The sequence below is a fragment of the Marmota marmota genome, unplaced genomic scaffold (assembly GCF_001458135.2).
Source record: "Marmota marmota marmota unplaced genomic scaffold, marMar, whole genome shotgun sequence".
NCBI classification, from domain to species: Eukaryota; Metazoa; Chordata; class Mammalia; order Rodentia; family Sciuridae; genus Marmota; species Marmota marmota.
Genome location: NW_026000020.1, coordinates 5649848 through 5654944, shown reverse-complemented (window position 1 = coordinate 5654944; position 5097 = coordinate 5649848). Strand labels below are relative to the sequence as shown.

Genomic DNA, 5097 nt, shown 5'->3' with positions numbered 1-5097 from the left:
ACGCGGCGTCTGCGGGGCCGAGGCCGGGGCTGGGCAACGGGCGCGGGGTCCAGTCCCGGTACCTGGACAGCCGGACCCGGACGGCGCCCGTGGTTGTCATGGAAATCGCACAGCCTAGCGGTTCGCCAGCGGTGGCGTCTTTTGAGAACAATCCGAGCAGGGGCGACCCTGGCTCCGGAGGGTCGGCTGGGAGCTTGGGGATGCAGGATGCGGCGCACCGTGCCGGTGTCGCGGCGCCTGCCTCGTTCGTCTTGGGGCCGCATCCAGTGACTCCCCACGCTGAAGGCCTCGCTGTGTTTCGGGTGTAAACATTACCGGGTAAAAATAAACATGCATCTCAGGGTGGGAAATTGGGTCTCCATCCTTGCAACTCCTCTTCCCTTTTCTGCAGACTTGTAGTCCTCGACATCTCTAATCTTTGCTTTTCATATTTTATGCCTTTCTGGCTTTGCTAGTCAGTTAATTGAGGCCTGAGAGATTTGCAGGAATTTGTGGCTGTCTTTTGAAAAGCCAGTCTTGAACGTGTAGGCCCTAGAAAACTGAGACACTCACATTGTCAAAGGTAAATTTATATCTTTGTGGGCAAAGGACGGGAGCATTGATAGGCTCGGCTTCCCTGCCCCTTGTTGCCTGCCCTCTGACATTACATAATGATGGGTTCCTCCTGCCCCAGTTGACAGCTCATGAACATATTCCTCTGGGTAAGAAGGAAGTATAGGCGGTTGTAAAGCTCATCATCTTGTCTTTTGCTTTGCCTCTGAATGTGTTTTGTGTTGGGAGGCTGGGGAGGGATAGAATGTGATTTGTCACCTGCCCATTAGGACATCTAAAACAAGGGAATGGGGGGTGATTTGGCAGTTAGGATGTTGCAGTGAAATTATGCTTGGTTCATCCCCTGTTCAAGTGGATTGTGTGGACTGCGGGGACACAAGTGGGGGATGGGGACAGAGCAGGTGATCTGGGTGTGAATTCTGGTTCTGCTACTAGCTAACTCTGTATCTTGGTGTTCTCGTCTCTAAAAGGTGAAAACAGAATCTCTTACTGAGTTTGTTTTTAAACCTGGATTCTTTTGGTATTGGTCAATGCACATAGATTAGTTGTTGGTTGTCCTAGAATTAATCCTAATTTTTCTTTGGTTGCAAACAGCCTTTTTTTTTTTTTTTTTTTTTACAGGGAGTTTGTCTTTGGATATAGATTAGGGCCTTTGGTTTTTTTTTTTTTTTCCCCTGAAATATTTACTCCTGGAAGATTCAATTCATTGATTTCTTTAAGGAAAGTGAAAAATAGTGCCCACATGGGGAGGTCAGTATGGCAGTTCTGTGGGAGTATTGGTGTCGGAGACCATGAATGATGCTGTTCTCAGGGTGGTGTTGCATGTGAACAGAGCCTCCCAAGGCCTTGTTCCCTATAGTGTCTTGTAAATATGTTCTGTAGCAATGAGCCAAAGTTACTGGGAGGGTCTGACTCAAAGACAGGGCTTAGAGGAATGGATTCTGGTCAGATTCAAAGAGAAAGGAGGGCAGTGTTTATGCTGAGCTCTGCAATATAATTTATTGTACTTACCTTCCTACTTTACCTTTCTAGCTCCTTTTCATTTGGTATCTTCCATCTCAGGGTATTTATTTGCTCAGGTTAAACTCTGTCCCCAAGTAGATGCAGTGTGCAGTGCCGACGTCTTAGATTATAGTTAATACTATTGTTTTGGAAACTGGCTATTTTGTAGTATTGCTGGTAAATAAATATTGGAGTTTTTTTAAAAAAGTCACTTTAAGGAAATGGTGAAATAAATTATACCCATGAGAGCTTTTTGTAAGCAGTAGGACACCAGAGAATTGGGATGTATATGATAGAGAACTATGGACCCCATGAGTCCTTTTAGCCAGCTGCCTACCTGGGAGCCTTCTTAGAGTAGACTGCAACCATCTAACCCCCATTCCTACCCCTTGGCTTAGCATCTCAAGAATTCTACCAAGTCTGTTTTATCCTGTTTGCTTTTTAATGAAAAACTCCTTTTTAGCTTACATATTCCAGAAAAGTCCCCACAGCATCTTCAACTACTCATAGTATCAGGAAGCTTTGACTTTCAGAGGAAAAAAAAAATAGCACAGATCTGTGGTGAAGAAGGCTTGATTATGTTGGTGCTTCTTTTGTAGAACATGATTAATGAGCTGGTCTTGAAAGATCTTTAAAAACAGCTTTTTTTTTTTTTTTTCATTGTGCAGAGCATATTTTGGAGAGAGAAGTATTAACCCCTATGCAAGCTTACTTCATTATTTTCTGATTTTTTGTGCTTTTAAGGAAGGTGTCACCATGAACCTAATCCCCAGGAAATCCCCTATATTTCTATGCATATACACACCTTACTCTCTTAAATTATTTTTTGAATTTTGATGATTGCACACTCAGAAAAGTTGCAAGAATAATGAGAATTCTTAGGTACCCTTCATCCAGATTCTCCTAATGTTGGCATTTTGCTGTGTCTTTTGTCTTTCTCTCATATTCATGGATTTCTTTTTGAAATTTTTTTAATAACTTTATTTTACTTATTTATTTTTTATGTGGTGCTGAGGATCAAGCCCAGTGCTTCACCTTGCTATCAAGCACTCTACCACTGAACTACAGCCCTAGCCCCCATGTATGACTTTTTTACAAACTGTTTAATAGTAAGTTGCAGACCTAATGCCCTTTTACCTCTAAATACTTTATTGTGTATTTCCTGAAAACAAGGACATTCTCTTACATAACAGCAGTGAAATTATTAAAAATCACATTGATAGAATGCGATTATTTAATATACAGGTTTTATTCAGATCTTACCAGTTGCCCCCCAAAATGTCCTTTATAGCAAAAGAAAATCCTAGCTCATTTATTGCATTAAATTATTTTGTCTCTATCAACTCATTTAGTCTGAAGAAGTTCCTGAGTCTGTATTTCATATCGTTGACATATTTGGAGACTACCGACTGTTTTCTAGATAATGCTGCTCAATTTGGATTTCCTGTGGTTTTCTCATGATTAGATTCAGGTTATGCAGTTCTGGCAGGAACAGCGCAGGCTTGATGCTGCTGTCTTGTTAACGTGTCCGGTTAGGATAATGCTGTCCGTGATCCCATTCACTGGCCTTGTTAACTCTGATCATTTGACTCAGATGGTGTCTGCCTCATTGAAAACTTTTCATTTTTCCTGTTGTAATCAATATGTATCTCATAGGGAGAGAATTTGAGACTATGTTAGTATACTGTTACTCATATTTTTACCTACTAGTTTTAGAACCCATTGATGCTTCTTGTTTGAATCATTTTTTACGATTGTTGACAGATGGTGATTTTCTAATTCCATATTTTCTTCTACATTTATTAGTTGGAATTGTACTGAATGGAACTTTTCTATCTTATTTAGTTCTTGATTTGCATCCCTGGATTTAAGAATTCTTGCTTTATTCAATGGATTATAGACTGTTACTCCCATTACTCATTTGTTGCTCTAATTGTCTCAGATTTGGCCAGGGGGAGCCCTTTCAGCTGGATTGTATGTCCTTTTGAAATGTCCCTATGGTTCTTTGAGGATTTCTTTTCTTTCTGGCACAAAATCAAGACTTTAGCTTATGTTTTCCTTGCCCTAGCCATTTCTCCTAAGAGCCTTAGTTCCATTTAATAGAGTGGTGTAAAAACCCAGGTGTATCAGGCATTAGGTGTGCTCATTGCTGCTGAAGTGCCCTTGCTTCTGGATCTTGTCAGTAGACAAACGCTTTAATTGTAAACAAGTGTAGTCACATTACACAAAATTTTCTGTGATTTGCTTTTCAAATTTAACACTCTGTTCCTAATATCTGTGTATATTGACATGAGAAGTTTGTCCTCCTTTGTGTTGTGGGGAGTAGAGATACATTCTAGAGTACCATGTGTGCAGTTTATTTAATCATCTCTTATTACTGAACATTTAAGATTGCTTCCAGATTTCTGCTATAAAATCAGTGAGGAATCCTTGAAACATATCAGTGTTAATGCTCAAAAATATTTCAGTCTTCTAGATCCCTAGAAGTATAATTTCTGGGACAGAGTGTAATTTTAAATTGATATTTTTGTCAAATTGCCCCCCCCCTCCCCCCCACCCGCCGACTTTATCAGATTGTACTTATTCCATTAGTGAGTGAAACTGTTTCCCTTTGACTGGGCTAGATATATTTGCCAGTTAATTTTGTTAACTGTTAATTTTGCCAGTCTAATGGGCAAAGAAGACATTACTGTTTTAATTTTATTTCCCAAATTGCCAAAAATATTGAAGGCCTTTTCATGTTAATTTATAGTTTAGCTTCTGTGAATTACCTGTTCACATCGTTTGCCTATTTTTTTTTTCTTACTAGGTTGTTCTTACTGGATTGTGGAAGTTACTGTAATTTTGGACTTTATTCTTGGCAACCTTAAAAGGCTCCTTTAAGCGTGATACATTTTTTAACCTAAAGGAGAAGAGACTATTGTTTTCTGAGCAGCTCCTGAATGCATGGCTCAGGTTAGGTCCTCCCAGGGCCTGTCAAGAGGCAAGCTGTGGGTCATAAAGTAAGCCCAGGTGAGGGGTGGCTGGGGTACCTACCTGAGATTAGTTGAAAGAGGCTAGTCTGGGATTCAAGTGCTCAGTGTCTGGAGCTAGTGCCATTTTCATTAAATCACATAATTTCCTTCATAGGATTTTTAAAATAAATGTTTCACTTTATTTATCAATGGAAGGATGCAGATTAATTATCTACACTTTCCAATATCAACAATTTCTATTTTCAGTACTTTGCTTTATGAATCAGGAGCTTCTTTACTTAGGCCTGGGTAGTGAGCAGACATCTTTCAGAAACTGAATTTATTCCTAGAACTTTTGTGGACTCCTAAGTTGAATTTTTTTCAAGTATCTCTGTGACTTTGGGCAAGTAGCTAAATCTTTCTGTGCTCATTTTCTCACCTGCAAAAATTGGGTGGGTAGTGGTAGCAGTCCTGTTGTAATACGAAATGAGCTAGTACACATTGTGTACTTGGAGTGGTGCCTGACGCTGATAACTGCAGTAACGAAGCCTTTATGATGAGTTCAGATCTAGAGCAAGGGGGGGGGGGG

The 5097-nt window shown here is 40.2% G+C and overlaps 1 protein-coding gene across 13 annotated transcripts in view; it reads left to right on the top strand.

Moving 5' to 3' along the window:
• The window catches only part of Inpp4a (inositol polyphosphate-4-phosphatase type I A), a 135347-nt gene that overhangs the window by 820 nt on the left and 129430 nt on the right, over window positions 1–5097 (top strand). The window lies entirely within an intron of this gene.